The 17,491-nt window shown below is 43.3% G+C and overlaps 1 pseudogene; it reads left to right on the top strand.

Moving 5' to 3' along the window:
* The first annotated feature begins 221 nt into the window (after positions 1-221).
* Positions 222-17,491, top strand: part of LOC139412303 (DNA repair protein XRCC4-like) — a 34,496-nt pseudogene continuing 17,226 nt past the window's right edge.

Below are 17,491 nucleotides of genomic sequence, written 5' to 3' on the forward strand. Positions count from 1 at the left end.
GTATTCACAGTAAACCATGAGCAATGAAACAATGCCCGGCATTGATGCAACCACTGTTAATACTCCAAATACGTAACAGAAAACGTTTTTTAAATTTTTAAAAAGTTGTCACATCAAGAGTGTTTTATGTACATGATGAAGATTGTCCTTGTCTAAAGTCTGTCCCTTGGGTCTCTATCGCTGCAGGTCTGGAGCTAGAAGTGGGACGGTATTTGGGAGGCATGAGTGGTACGGTCCGTCAGATCAGTGTGGTGTTGGACCCAAGCATCCCCTATTTCCTGCGGGTGGACTGGGCCTAAGACCTGGGTGCTGGTTTCACTCTCGCCCTCAGTGACGGCAGCTCGTCCTGGATCGGAGAAGGTAAGGGCTAGATGCGGCTTACACAAGCATGTATGTAGATGCGCACACACACACACACACACACACACACACACACACACACACACACACACACACACACATACACACACACACAGACACACACACACATGGTAGAGGCCCGACTCCTTCACCATCCTCCAGACTGTGTTGTCACCAGGTGTGTTTGGGGTTCTCTTCATAAGGCTTCTTAAGTAGGCACCTGGCCCAACTATGTACCTCGACTCATAGCACTGTGACTGCAGGTCTGTTAGCCAGAGGGACAGCAGCGGGCTTGTTTCATCATCCATATTCACTCATATGGTGCAGCTTACAGGTGTATTACATTGATGAAGCCTTACAAGGCCTGTCTTTGTGTGTGTGTGTGTGTGTGTGTGTGTGTGTGTGTGTGTGTGTGTGTGTGTGTGTGTGTGTGTGTGTGTGTGTGTGTGTGTGTGTGTGTGTGTGTGTGTGTGTGTGTGTGTGTGTGTGTGTGTGTGTGCGTGCGTGCGTGCGTACACGAGAGTGTGTGTGTGTGTGTTGAGGGGTGTCCGAGTGAATGCCACACTGTGTCTTTCAACTAAGAAGTTACTTAGTGCACCATTTGTTTTGTGTCATTTAGGAATGGCAACAAAGCACTGCTATGTTTGCTTTCATGTACACATGGAACATAGCTACTCTCTTCTCTGGCTGTCCATCTGGGAGATGACAGGCAGTAACGGCATTGTGACAGATATGCACGTGCATGTGTGAGTGTGTGTGTGTTTGAACCTGTGTTAATTGGCACCCTGGCCCCTTGGAGAGCAGTTAATGATCTTCTCCTTGGGTTCCTTGCATGCTTTCCTTAAAGCTGGAATTCTTAATTGGTGAGACTGCCACGTCTGTTTGGGATGTTACAACAACAAAGAACATACTGAAAATATCGTAGCACGTGCGATAGGACAGCAGTGTACTGATTTTTAGATTTTTTTCACACTGCCAAATGCCCCTCTACATTGTTTTTATCAACAAAACAAAAACAATAGCAAAGGCGCTGGGGCAAACAGTGGTGCTGTTTACCATAATGCACATTTTCCCCTAATCTTTAAGCCTCCTTTATACATGCATTTAAAGTATGCATTGTCCTTCCAGTGAGACTTCGGTATAGTCACGTCAGCAATTTTATACAACTCCAGTCCTATTTACTGGCATCAATATCATTGACTGGCCAGTCCACACACCTACATGTAGGTAGCTAAGTAGAATCTCTGATTGAAAAGTGAGGATCAATGCCAGAAGAAACCTTGGGGACTAAAGTTGTGTCTTCTTGTTTTAACCCCTGCTTTGTACTCTTACAGTACCAGAGGAGGAGATGACTGGGAAAGCCACAGAGTTGGGAGTGAAAAGGGAGAAATATGTGGAAGATCTTCATCAGGCACTGACCGGAGGAGGAGAAAGCAAAAGAGGAAGAGGAAGAGTGGCAGAAAAGGAGGAGTACCTGTTCCACCTCTCCTCTGACCACGGTTGTCTGTCGTATGACAAGAAGACCCAGAGAGGCGTTTTGGTAAGTGTCAGCCATGGCTACTATAGCATGACACCCCACACGACTCCTTCCCTTTCAGATGGAGATACAGGCTACATCCCAATGTTTATGCTAACATACCAGGTAGAATAGTAGCCCAATCCACTGCTTGTTTTTACTCATACAGATGTAGGATATGAATTTGATCACACTGTTGCAGGAGAACTTTCCTGCAATACAGGACATTTAAAACATATAGTTCATTTCAAGTTTAAAAAGTATTCTGTAGTTTGTAAATTCCACTTTGAAATTTCAGACTTGATTATACCTTACGAAAAATGTATCCACCCCTACAAAAATGTCAATTTTTTTATAATTCACATTTCTTGTTGCTGCAGATTTATTTTCCTGCTGTAGCAAACTGGTCCAAATGAAGATCCTACATCTGTACTACTCCTGGACCAATGGAGAGTTTCCATTGAACATTCTTTTTAGTCAAGGATTTGAAAGCCGGCTTAATCTGGGCCTGTGAACATGTCCCCAAATGTAAACGGTTACTAGGCCTAATGGCTCTCATTGCAAGATCCTCTAGTCTTCTGGTTTCCCATAGGGTTTTCTTATGTGCGGCTCAATTTGTTTGACCACACACTTCATTTCCCATGATGCCCCAAGGACGTAGGTCACTAGCCACACACAAAACATACACAGGAAGTCACTAAGAGGGTTTACAAGGGGCTGTTTAAAGATAAGATGTATTGTTTCTCCACAATCCAGGATAAAGAAGGTTGTGTTCCCTTGAGGGCCACTTGAGGAGAAATCAAGATAACAATCTGGCAATTTATTACCCATCTTATCAGAACAGAATGGTTTAGTCCCTGTGTGTAAATCATGCATAGAAATCAATGGGGGATTTGTGAGAACATTCTTAGTCTTTGCACAGATCTCAAGGTAGGATTTGGTCCATATTGTCCTGTGAGTGGGTGTTTAAAGCCCTGGGGGCCAGGTCACTGGGTGTCCTGGGACCCCTGTCCTGGTAGAGAGAGGGAGGGCTGGAGGGTAAGAAGCTCTGTTAGCAGGGGCCATAAATAACCTGTTTATGAACTAGGGCCGGCTCCATCTAAGACGATGTGAGACAAAAGGTCAGTTACAGAGGACTAATACAAACTGTGTGTGTGTGTGTGTGTGTGTGGTAGGCCTTTGTTGAGGATTCCTGGGGTCTGTTTGCATTAAACTTTAACAACTTAGCTGGGTTATCACCTGCTTCTTTTCTTAGCTCTTTTTTCTCTCTCTCTTTCTTTTTCAACACACACAGAAGTTGAAAGTATAACATGTCTTCTTAGCAAGATAATTGTAGGGTACAAAAGTGACTAAGATGAGGCAAGTTTCCTTCGGGAGCACAAGAAAGGAGAAGAAAGAGTACAAAACAGATGTTAAACTTAACCTGACATTAATATCTGATGCACATGACCCCTAGAAGTTGTAATGATACACTATATATAATATAAGGTTTTGCTGTTAAACTGCTCTTAAGCAGGTGTTTTAGATGAGTTACTCTGACATCAAACTCCTAACGGTGCATTTTATAGCCTCACCATTGCTGGTGGAAAAGATCAAGCTTTTAAATCGACTTGAAGATTGTGTATTAGCAAACATTGCTAATGTATTAGCATTAGCAATGTTTTTAATACTGTTATTATGGTAGTTCATGACACAGTATGCTCTTGATATTGATATTGCTGGTGTTAAGTCACTGTTGGAAATATTAACTAAAATTTTTTCAGAGAGAGAGAGGGAGAGGGAGAGGGAGAGGGAGAGAGTGTCTCTTGCCAGGTGGTTAACAGTCTACACCTGTTGCTTCAGAGTCTGAGGTAGCATTGTGGCACCAGGTGATATTCCTCATTTTGGCTTGAATGTCCACAGCAGCTTGCCCAATCATTATGTCAACACAGCGTCCCTTCACACTAGTGATTGTATGATATAGCTATGTAAAGTCCGGAGTGTTTGCAAAAGAAACGACCTGGGTGCTATTGCTATCACATTCACTATGCTCGTAACTCTGATCTCGGATCAGGAACCCTGATCACACAATCTATTAATCTATAGGCGCACACACCCAGTCTCTGCTGAATAGGGGACTATCTCTGTAAAATGTGTAACTTTTTATATTGCCTGTAAATGTTAAGTTAACAACAGTACTCAGTAGTGTGGTCTAGTTGACAATGAGAACAGTGACAGATAGCTGTAAAGAGTGGTGTGTGGAGTGATGAATCACGCTTCACCATCTGGCAGTCTGACGGACGAATCTGAGGTTGGCGTATGCCAAGAGAACACTAGCTGCCCGAATGCATAGTGCCAACTGTAAGGTTTGGCGGAGGATGAGTAATGGCCTGGGGCTGTTTTTCATGGTTCAGGCTAGGCCCTTTAGTTCCAGGGAAGGGAAATCTTAATGCTACACCTTTGGGATGAATTGGAACGCCGATTGCGAGCCAGGCCTAATCACCCAACCTCACTAATGCTCTTGTGGCTGAATGGAAGTAAGTCCCCGCAACAATGTTCCAACATCTAGTGGAAAGCCTTCCCAGAAGATGTTATATACTCTCCTTCTTAAGCATTGTCACCCGTTGCTTGCATTGATTTCAAGCATAGTTACACATACTGTGAATGCGTTCATATGCATATTGATTTGTTGGGCTTCAGTAAAGAAGTCCTGTGTACTATGGTATGTTGGACTATACTCTTGTAGAGCCTCCCTACGTTATGAATCACTCTTTACCCTTCTACACAATGCACTAGCCACTGTATGCTTTTTCCCCATTCGCACAAACTGCCATGCCTGGGGGAAAATAGCACCCCCATGTTCAGTATATGGCACACACTCCACACTACGTTCCCTCATGACAGGCCTGCCTGAGTTGTCACCATTCCACACAGACCACAGGCTGATGTGTGGCTGATGTTGTTGGCTAGCCTAGCTGAGGGGGGAACACCCTGACTGTCACTGCTCCTCTTATTCCCAGAGGACAGGGCAGGTCCAGGAGCATCCAGTCCCAGGGAATTCCCAGAGGCTTCCTATGGAAGCTCTCCAATATTTTGAGGTTTTGCGTGTTGAGTCACTTCTCTCATACCCTCTCATACCCATTGAAAGATGGCACCGGAAGAAATGGCAGCAGTTGTACGGGCACCCAACCAATTGTGCTATTATGTGGGGTTTTTTTTGCGTTATTTGTTACTTATTTTATACATATTATTTCTGCCACTATCTTACAGCAAAAAAAGAGCTTATGGATATCAGGACAGCGATCACTCACCTCGGATAAGAAGAAACATTTTTATTCAACAAGCAGGACGCACAAGACAATCTCCTAACACCCGACAAGGCCAACATCCCAGTTATCTGCAAGAGGAAGAGATGCAGGTACAGAGGACACAGAGTGGGATGCCTCGTGAGGATCCGCAGAAAGCGAGTGGGAAAGCTGCCGTTACCGTCAATATTACTCGCCAACGTGCAATCATTGGACAATAAATTAGACAAGGTACAATCACGAATATCCAACCAACGGGTCATCAAAAACTGTAATATCCTATGTTTCACGGAATCGTGGCTGAATGATGACATGGATATTCAGCTTGCGGGATATACGCAGCACCGGCAAGACGAGGGAGGGCAGTCTGTGCATATTTGTAAACAACAGCTGCTACACGAAATCCAAGGAAGTCTCTAGATTTTTCTCTCCTGAAGTAGAGTATATTGTGATAAATTGCAGGCCACACTACTTGCCTAGTGAGTTTTCAGTTATACTTTTCGTGGCTATGTATTTACCACCACAGACAGATGCTGGCACTAAGACTGCACTCAGTCAGCTGTATAAGGAAATAAGCAAACAGGAAACCATTCACCCAGAGGTGGTGCTCCTAGTGGCCAGAGACTTTTATGCAGGGAACCTTAAATCAGTTCTCCCAAATGTTAAATGTGCAAGAAGAGTGGAAAAAATTCTAGATCACATGTACTCCACACAGAGACGCGAACAAATCTCTCCTTCGCCCTATATTTGGTAAATCCGACCACAACTCTATCCTCCTGATTCCTGCTGACAAGCAACAATTAATGCAGGAATCACCAGTGACTCGGTCTATAAAAAAGTGGTCAGATGAAGCAGATGCTAAACTACAGGACTGTTTTGCTATCACAGACTGGAACATGTTCCGGGATTCTTCCGATGGCATTGAGGAGTTCACCACATCAGTCACTGGCTTTATCAATAAGTGCATCGAGGACGTCATCCCCATAGTGACTGTACGTACACACCCCAACCAGAAACCATGGATTACAGGCAACATTCGCACTGAGCTAAAGGGTAGAGCTGCAGCTTTCAAGGTGCACGATTCTAACCCCGAAGCTTATATGAAATCCTGCTATGACCTGCGACGAACCATCAAACAGGCAAAGTGTGAATAAAGGGCTAAGATTGAACTATACTACACCGGCTCCGGTGCTCGTCTTATGTGGAAGGGCTTGCAAACTATTACAGACTACAAAGGGAAGCACAGCCGCGAGCTTCCCAGTGACACGGCGGATTACCAGGATGTGTGCTCCGGGCTTGTGCTGACCAACTGGCAGGTGTCTTTACTGACATTTTCAACATGTCCCTGATGGAGTCTGTAATACCAACATGTTTCAAGCATATCACCATAGTCCCTGTGCCGAAGAACACAAAGGCAACCTGCCTAAATGTCTACAGACCCGTAGCACTCACATCCGTAGCCATGAAGTGCTTTGAAATGCTGGTAATGGCTCACATTAACACCATTATCCCAGAACCCTAGACCCATTCCAATTTGCATACCGCCCAAACAGATTCACAGATGATGCAATCTCTATTGCACTCCACACTGCCCTTTCACACCTGGACTAAAGGAACACCTATGTGAGAATGCTATTCATTGATTACAGCTCAGCGTTCAACACCATAGTACCCTCAAAGCTCATCACTAAGCTAAGGATCTTGGAACTAAACATCTCCCTCTGCAACTGGATCCTGGACTTCCTGATGGGCCGCCCCCAGCTGGCGAGGGTAGGTAGGAACACGCTGATCCTCAACACTGGAGCCCCCCAGAGGTGTGTGCTCAGTCCCCTCCTGTACTTCCTGTTCACCCACGACTGCATGGCCAGGAACGACTCCAACACCATCATTAAATATGCAGACGACACAACAGTGGTAGGCCTGATCACCGACAATGATGAGACAGCCTATAGGGAGGAGGTCAGAGACATGGCCGGGTGGTGCCAGAATAACAACCTATCCCTCAACGTAACCAAGACTACAGAGATGATTGTGGACAACAGGAAAAGGAGGACCGAACACGCCCCCATTCTCTCCGACGGTGCTGTAGTGGAGCGGATTGAAAGCTTCAAGTTCCTTGGTGTCCACATCACCAACAAACTAGAATGGTCCAAACACACCAAGACAGTCGTAAAGAAGGCATGACAAAGCCTATTCCCCTCAGGAAACTAAAATTATTTGGCATGGGTCCTTAGATCCTCAAAAGGTTCTACAGCTGCAATATCGAGAGCATCCTGATTGGTTGCATCACTGCCTGGTACGGCAATTGCTTGGCCTCCGACCGCAAGGCACTTAAGAGGGTTGTGCGTACGGCCCAGTTCATCACTGGGGCTAAGCTGCCTGCCATCCAGGACCTCTACACCAGGCGGTGTCAGAGGAAGGCCCTGAAAATTGTCAAAGACCCCAGCCAACCCAGTCATAGACTGTTCTCTCTACTACCGCATGGCAAGCGGTACCGGAATGCCAAGTCTAGGACAAAAAGGCTTTTCAACAGTTTTTACCCCCAAGCCATAAGACCCCTGAACAGGTAATCAAATGGCTACCCTGACTATCTGCATTGTGTGCCCAAACTCTATTTTTTGCTGCTGATACTCTCTGTTTATCATATATGCATAGTCACTTTAACTATACAATCATGCATGTACATACTACCTCAATTGGCCCGACCAACCAGTGCTTCCGCACATTGGCTAACCAAGCTATCTGCATTGTGTCCCGCCACCCACCAACCCTTCTTTTACGCTACTGCTACTCTCTGTTCATCATATATGTATAGTCACTTTAACCATATCTACATGTACATACTACCTCAATCAGCCCGACTAACCGGTGTCTGTATGTAGCCTCGCTACTCTTATAGCCTCGCTACTGTATATAGCCTCGCTACTGTATATAGCCTCGCTACTGTATATAGCCTCGCTACTGTATATAGCCTTGCTACTGTATACAGCCTCGCTACTGTATATAGCCTCGCTACAGTATATAGCCTCGCTACTGTATATAGCCTCGCTACTGTACATAAGCCTCGCTACTGTATATAGCCTCGCTACTGTATATAGCCTCGCTACTGTATATAGCCTCGCTACTGTATATAGCCTCGCTACTGTATATAGCCTCGCTACTGTATACAGCCTCGCCGCTGTTATTTGTTTGTCTTTAGACTGTTTCTTTTATGTCTTTACTTACCTATTGTTCACCTAATACCTTTGTTGCACTATTGGTTAGAGCCTGTAAGTAAGCATTTCACTGTAAGGTCTACACCTGTTGTATTCGGCGCACGTGACAAATACATTTTGATTTGACCCATGACTTGTGGCAAGGGCATTCTTGCAGCCGCTCACTTGCATGCATTGCCCAGAGCCATATATTTAGAAGAATACCTACAGTACACTGCACTTGACACATGTTCAGGTTCTCTTGTTTGGATCTTCAGTTGATTCATTGATGCTCCTCTGTGAAAGTATTACTTGAACGAATTGAGATGTGCTAGTTCGGTGTTGAGGTGAAGTTGGATACTATCAGGATATTGTCAGCAACATCATCTGTCAGGGGTTCTAGAGAACTAACAGGCTGGGGGATAACTGCTTTACCGTGTCAGACAAATCCTTTTTTTATATACGTATATACAGTACCAGTCAACAGTTTGGACACACCTACTCATTCAAGGGTTTTTCTTTATTTTGACCATTTTCTACACTGTAGAATAATAGTGAAGACATCAAAACTATGAAATAACACATGTGGAATCATGTAGTAATCAAGAAAGTGTTAAACAAATCAAAAATATATTTTATATTTGAGATTCTTCAAAGTAGCCACCCTTTGCCTTGATGACAGCTTTGCACGCTCAACCTTTGGTCTGAGAGAGAGGACAAACATAATGTTTTTGCGGATTATGATGCTTCCTATTGGATTTATATGGACTAGGAAAGTTCCCTGTCCTTTTCTTTGCGCTACATTAACTCACATTAAATATTGTACTTATCCATATTATGACTAGAATATACATGGCCTTTCTCACTGTGTTGCCAGTATCCATGCTATTGTACTACTGTAGGGTGTCTAAAGGTCCATATCATGTCCAACCCATTCTATACCAATGATACCACTGTCTCATCTAGCTGTCTCTACTGGGCGTGGAGCTGCTCCAACGCCTGCTTCTGTGGCAGAAAAGAGGAAGAACAGCGAAGGAAACTAAAGAAAACAGTGTGATTGAAATCAAAATGAATTGTCCCCACCCAGCCCAAAACCAAACACGTCTGTGAATACCACAGATACGTCATTGTTGGCAAACAGTCATATAGTGGTGCCCTTGTCTAGGGTGCTGTGGCTTTTGTTAGGCAGGATGCATTGATAGATACGCAGGGCGACTTGACTGTTGAGCTTGCCAACCGAAACAGACAAGCTCTGATTCAGGTAACACTGCAAGGAAAATGTCTAGATGTCTGTTTTACTTAAAGAACTGCAGATAATGTCTTACTAAGAACATGTTCAGTGATGGGCAGAACAAGTAGTGGTGAAATCCAGAATCATTTCAGTCCTAATCCAGACCCCTCTCGGATACAATAGTATCCTCTCCAAGAAATAATGTTGTCCCGTTTTGTGCTTTCATTTTCACAGTTTTGTGTAGTGGTGCAATGACGCTAATTTGTGTTTGGATAAATCGCTAAACCAACAAAAGCAGACCGGGACAAGAGTGACTGAAAAGTAGGACAATTAATACAACTCAAATTGTGTATTTGGTTGCAAATTACAAAGAAATTGAGACGGACAGTTCTGTATGACAATTGGAAGAAAGCTGAAAATGAAGATTCTCCAGACCACAATGGAGGACACAATTTAGGACTAATCCATGTGGTCTGTCTGGGTGTCCATCATTCATCTTTTTGTCTGTTTGCACAAGTTGCACTTACAGATATTTGTTAAAGAACTGCAGTCATTTTGACATGCAGATTTCTCCCACAATCTTCCTGGAGTCTTTCTGGTACAATCAGAAATGTGACCCAATAGTGTCATCGTGTTCCATGGCACACACTAAACTGTTTAGAAAGCCTCAAAATATCAGTCTTTATCAGGGCATTGCCGCCTCTCACTTCCGTCTCATTATCTTCCCCACAGCCTCTGCAAGGTGGATCTGCTGCTGACAGGGCAAGCTTTCCGCTAGTTGCCCAAGCTTCCCATAATAAAGACCCCCTCCCACCCCAAAACACACACACGGTGCTATACGATCACACACACACACGTATGCACACACACACACACACACACACACACACACACACACACACACACATTGAGCTAGGAAAGGGGTATATGGCTATGATTAATGGTTGCGTGGGCTCCAATAGTAGTCCTGTCTGTTGTAATAATGTGTACTGTCTACTAAGTCCTGTCTGTTGTAATAATATATACTGTCTATTAAGTCCTGTCTGTTGTAATAATATATACTGTCTATTAAGTCCTGTCTGTTGTAATAATATATACTGTCTATTCAGTCCTGTGTGTTGTAATAATGTGTACTCTCTACTAAATCATGTCTGTTGTAGTAATATATACTCTCTACTAAATCCTGTCTGTTGTAATGTGTACTGTCTACTAAGTCCCGTGTACTGTCTACTAAGTCCCGTCTGTTGTAATAATGTGTACTGTCTACTAAGTCCTGTCTGTTGTAATAATATATACTGTCTATTAAGTCCTGTCTGTTGTAATAAAAATACTGTCTATTAAGTCCTGTCTGTTGTAATAATATATACTGTCTATTCAGTCCTGTCTGTTGTAATAATAATACTGTCTATTCAGTCCTGTCTGTTGTAATAATATATACTGTCTATTCAGTCCTGTCTGTTGTAATAATGTGTACTCTCTACTAAATCATGTCTGTTGTAGTAATATATACTCTCTACTAAATCCTGTCTGTTGTAATGTGTACTGTATATTAAGCAATTAATGGGGTTTCACCTTGCGGACTCTGCAACAGGGTCATTTTCCTTAAAGTTTCTTATATCACAGTATGGATGAAATTGCTTAACTTTTTGGAAAACCAAAGGATGTCTAGATTATCAAGTAGACTTTGCCTTTATGAATGAGTTCATTGTGTCCCTGCTCCCAGTGTAACCAGGGTGACTTCAGGACATTCACTTGGGAGTTGGATGCTCCCAGTGTAACCAGGGTGACTTCAGGACATTCACTTGGGAGTTTAATGCTCCCAGTGTAACCAGGGTGACTTCAGGACATTCACTTGGGAGTTGGATGCTCCCAGTGTAACCAGGGTGACTTCAGGACATTCACTTGGGAGTTGGATGCTCCCAGTGTAACCAGGGTGACTTCAGGACATTCACTTGGGAGTTGGATGCTCCCAGTGTAACCAGGGTGACTTCAGGACATTCACTTGGGAGTTGGATGCTCCCATAAGGAATGCCTTGTTCCCCTCTATGCCCACTATGTGTTTCCATTTTCACTCATTATCCCTTTGTTATCCAGTCCTACATTCCACCTCCCCTCCCTGCTGCTGACCTTCTGTTCTGGGCACTGACTGTCTGGACTAGGTCTATATATATATATATATATATATATATATATATATATATATATATATATATATATATATATATATATATTAATATATACATACATACATACACACACACACACACACACACACACACACACACACACACACACACACAAGGGAATCCCCTCAGACACTTACACTGATTAGCACTAGTTTATGCCTCTGATTGAAGCAGAGTGGTGTGGGTGTGTACTGTGGGCAGCCATACCCAAAGATCTAGATACCATCTAGATACCATATAGAAAAAGTAGGTATCCCAACTCCAGTCTTCCCCCCCTCTACTCTTTTCCTTAGGCTATTACCCTCCCCTCACCCCCCCATCAGTTCCTCTCATACCTCATACCTCTCATTCCTTACTCTGTTATTGACGTGAGGGGGGCTGACAGGAGAAGCTGGTAAAGAAAAGCCTGGGCCCAGTTTTTCAAAAGTTATCTACCTGTATTTCGCCTATCGGATAGGTTGCATATAAATACAACGAATAGAACAGGCAAAAATGTTTTCACTTGTTTGGGACTCCTGTTCTATTCATTCTATTTCTATGCATTTCATTCTCTCCAATAAAACTGAGCCCTGGCGTATTGTCCTAAGCTGTGCTCCGCACGCTACCGCTGGGATTTATCTGTGTCGGATGTATAAGACAGGGGAATAATGGAAGTGTGTCTGTGTGATGGGCATATGGGCACTGTATGGCGGATGGGTGTACATATACAGTATGTTGGCTGTTATGCCTGTATTGAGAGAGCACATGGAACATGTTTTCTTTAAGGATATATTTCTTAAGGATGTGTGTGTATGGCAGTTGTGTGTTAAACTACAAAGTGGGGAGGTATATTCTGAGTGTCGAAGATGTGTTTGTAAATTTGGACATAGCGGGTTGGGGTAATAAGGCTGGGGTCATAACTGTGTGTGTCTACAAATTGGGGAATGTATGGTATGTATAAGTAATTTTGTATGTGAATGGATTATGCATATCAAGGCCATGTATCTAATAGGATATTTTTACAAACATTTACAAATGTATGTGGTATCCATTAGCTTAGTTCTTTTTTGTCTTTTGTATTCTGAAATGTAACCTTTATTTAACTAGGCCAGTCAGTTAAGAACAAATTCTTTTATACAATGACGGCCTACCAGGGAACAGTGGGTTAACTGCCTTGTTCAGGGGCAGAACAACAGACTTTTACCTTGTCAGCTCGGGGATTCGATCCAGCAACCTTTCGGTTACTGGCCCAACGCTCTAACCACTAGGTTGCCTTCCGTCAAATCCATGGCTTCTGTTCTCCTTTCCCTATTGCTTACACGGTGTAAGTGTAACTTTCAACATGAATCTCATACATTTCTCAAGGATGTCATGTACTTGGACTGTTCAATATTCGTAGAAAATATACCTGGTCTATAGTGTTTCCTTGCAACAATTCCTCACAGAGATGCATCTCAATTGTCTAAAGGACCTTCCTCCCCTTGACCTTCCTTCCCTTGACCTACCTTCCCTTGTATCCTTGCTTCCTTTTCGTTATATTCACTTACAGAAATAACCAGACAGGTGAATGCAAATCTCCCTATTGAATAGCAAGTATATATGTGCTATGAAGTGTGTTCACAGCACTAGCAATATGCAAATGCACAATTCACAAGTTAACAAATTCCACATGAAAACAGAAAGATGTGTTTGCTCTGTCTGAAAGGAGGCCTTTTTTTCAATACCACAGCTCTCTGTGAAAGGGTAGCCTATATCGGTCACACAGGATGGCAGTTCTGGTCCTGCCCAGTTATCTGCCCACACCCTGGCAAGGCCTGGCACACGGCATAGACTTTGACCTTTAGCTTTATCACTGCGTCTCAGAAGGAAAAGAAAAGTAAAGGAATGAGAGAAGCAAGACTTCATCCTGTCCGTCTTTCCATGGAGACTTCATCCTGTCCGTCTTTCCATGGAGACTTCATCCTGTCCGTCTTTCCATGGAGACTTCATCCTGTCCGTCTTTCCATGGAGACTTCATCCTGTCCGTCTTTCCACGGAGACTTCATCCTGTCCGTCTTTCCATGGAGACTTCATCCTGTCCGTCTTTCCCAGGAGACTTCATCCTGTCCGTCTTTCCATGGAGACTTCATCCTGTCCGTCTTTCCATGGAGACTTCATTCTGTGTGTCTTTCCACGGAGACTTCATCCTGTCCGTCTTTCCATGGAGACTTCATCCTGCCCGTCTTTCCATGGAGACTTCATCCTGTCCGTCTTTCCACGGAGACTTCATCCTGTCCGTCTTTCCATGGAGACTTCATCCTGTCCGTCTTTCCCAGGAGACTTCATCCTGTGCGTCTTTCCACGGAGACTTCATTCTGTGTGTCTTTCCACGGAGACTTCATTCTGTGCGTCTTTCCCAGGAGACTTCATCCTGTCGGTCTTTCCACTGAGACTTCACCCTGTCCGTCTTTCCACGGAGACTTCATCCTGTGCGTCTTTCCACGGAGACTTCATCCTGTCCGTCTTTCTGCACCTCTTCTAGTATAATACGATGTGGTGATCCTTTGGGGATTTTCTTAGATGGAGAAATCAACAGTTCCTGAAAGAATGGCTGTTCTGCTCAACAAGTCTGCAATATGTTTTGTTTTTCACGGTGTGCATCACACACACACACACACACACACACACACACACACACACACACACACACACACACACACACACACACTGAGTACGTTTACATGCACAGTAATAATTTGATATTAAACTGATTATGCCAGTAGGCAGATTATGCAATAGTCATGTAAACACCTTACTCTGCTTATCTTAATCGGCATACGTTCAAAATCAAAGTAAACTTACGCCGATTAAAACACCTGGTTTTCAGGGCAGTCTTTATAATTATTAGGACATATAAACACCTTAATCGGTGTTCCAGCAGTGTATTTGATCTGCTCATGTGTTGGCGCCAGCCGGGCGAGCCTCCCTCTAGCGTGAGTGAAGTGAGTTCAGAACAACTGAATGTATGCATCTTAGAAGTAGTTTTCACATACAAGCTTTATATGTCCCAAAAATAACATGGTTGCTGTGGTAGAATGTTTAGTTTGTTTGGTGATTTTCGGCATTGATCCGAGTGCCATCAGGTAGCCTGATTTCAGATGTGTCCATGTAAACAGGATTATTAAGGAAATCGTTCTTGTTCCAAAGCATGTAAACGTTTTAATTTGAACTATTATATTCATCTGACTTTTCACAGTAATCACATTATGTAACCATACTCATTGTTTGCATTAGTCCTGTGATCTTTTGTCTCAAAATGTCTTAGATGGAGCCGGCCCTAGTTCATAAACAGGTTATTTATGGCCCCTGCTAACAGAGCTTCTTATCCTCCAGCCCTCCCTCTCTCTACCAGGACTGGGGTCCCAGGACACCCAGTGACCTGGCCCCCAGGGCTTTAAACACCCACTCACAGGACATTATGGACCCAACATAGCCTAAACACATTACATTGGTCACTGGCAAGAAGGACTTGTGTCAAGGAAACAGTTTGTCGTCAGAATGAGAGGGAGCAGAGAAACAATGTGCACATAATGATCTTCAAAATATAATGAGCTGCAAAACCAACTGAATACAAGAGGCCCAGAACAGGAGTAGCCAAGCTGCAGTCGACTTCAGGGCTCACTCTGACTTGTCAGCAATGCTAAGCGTGTTAGTGTACACAAGGGTTATAGTTTACCCCATGCTATTATGACCTCTTCTACTCCCCTAACCTATCATTATAGTGATAAATGAAACAGAACATCTTACAGGCAGAGTAATGTGAACCAGGGTTGAACCACGGGGTCACAGAGATGTACTGTACTTTACAGTATAGATAGACTGACCTGTGATTAGCTACACTGAGCTGACTGACACGCTGCCCTGGCACGGGGGTGAAGGGGGAGATCTGACGGAAGAAGTGAAGGTTGGTTGGAGCTAAAGTAAGAACAAAGCCTTAAGTGTGACTCAGTGTGACACATCATTCCCTGAACACACGTACACTTTCTAAACCTTTGCTCAGATTCACCTTTGCGCGTTCAGACATGTAACGGTCACTCACACAGACCTGTGTACAAACACCCTCTAGTTAAACAGCTCTCTCATTTGAAACTCTGCACATTACTTTTATCATCTCTTATTAAGAACGCTTACAGTTTCATAGACTCTCAGGCTGTGGGGCTCAGCCTGCATAGGATCAGTCAGTAACATCTTCATTTTGGTCTTATTTTTACGAGGTTGGGAAGCTGTCTTTCAATATAACCTGGGTGGTCTCCTCCGAATCCTGAAGCCATTAGAGCATTGTTAAAGTGCTGATTTACATGGCCATGTCGTAATCAGCCCTCGTTGTTGGGGCTCTTTCACAGCCGTTACATCGGCTGTTTGGCAACACCAAGACCGATGGCAGCGCTTAGGTTAGCAATCACACAAAACAAGGACAGGGAGTCTGAGGGGGGTTAATGTGCATTGTGGTGTTTTAGCTTTGTATTGTCATGTTTTTGAGTGTTGAAAGCTATATAGTTAGTGAACAATAACATATTATGCTGTATATTGAAAACAGAAGAGCATAACTTTGTTTATTGAGAAATGAATGAGGCAGAGCTGTATAAAGGGCCCTATTCGGCAAGCCAAAGTATTGAATAACATATAAACTAAATCAGTGATCTCCAAACACAATGAAATCCTTACAGGAATTAAACATTGATTTTAGTACCATGAAATACAAACACTGGTGGAAAGAAATGTCAAATATTGGACAAAAGTTTGTCCAAAATTGAAATTACTTGCAGAAGTCAGAATAAACTAGCATTGTGCAAGTTAGTTAAATACTGTATAAGAGTGAACTAGCATGGTCTAGTCACAGTAAGAATGAGGAACACTGTGCACATATAACTTCTCCCAAACTTGTGTTCAGGTTTCCTTAAGGTTTCGTATTTTCTGAAAAGTGTGGTGTGCAGGTTTCCTCACAGGTCTGATTTCTCCTTGTGTTTTCTTCTTCTTTGTGAGAGAGAATACACGGGGAGAAAGAGACCAACAGAGAGCAGGAAGGGAAACATAGAGAGAACAGTGATGATGAGGAGTGTCTACTTTGACACGATCAGGTTCACCGTGCCAGGAGAAAACAGCTGTGTGGCCTGCCAGGACAACTCTGGCCTAGACAAAAATTACAAGCATTTAATGAGAGCTTTTGAAGACGCCAGCCTTTATTACAGTGGGTCAACGACCCCAACACAGCCCAGAAAAGATTTAGCACCTTCTGGTTTCCCAACTCATCATGAGGCATTGCATCCTCTTTCTCTATGGGGGAATTTAGACCTGAGGTATGCATACGTAAATTTAACTTAATTCCTTTTTTACACACGTCCCTCTTGAATTTAAGTACGGGGAAATGCATGTATTAATTCTCTCATAATTCCACCACCTTTACACGTGAGGAAACTATGAATAAGGTCCAGCAACCTATCGGTTCCAAGTGGAAAAACATCAACTTTCTTTTTTCTGATAGAAATAACACCATTCTCCATGCACTGTAATTTACAACTTGATAAGAGCTATTAATAAGACCTAGGTAAATGAGTAATCTGTTTGGATAAGGGGATTGTAAATATAAAATTACACTTGTTTTAGATCTATTTTAACTTATGTGGTGGAAACAAATGTGAAGCCAGTCATATCACACACACACACACACACACACACACACACACACACACACACACACACAC

This window comes from Oncorhynchus clarkii, chromosome 6 (genome assembly GCF_045791955.1).
Source record: "Oncorhynchus clarkii lewisi isolate Uvic-CL-2024 chromosome 6, UVic_Ocla_1.0, whole genome shotgun sequence".
In the NCBI taxonomy this organism is placed as follows: Eukaryota; Metazoa; Chordata; class Actinopteri; order Salmoniformes; family Salmonidae; genus Oncorhynchus; species Oncorhynchus clarkii.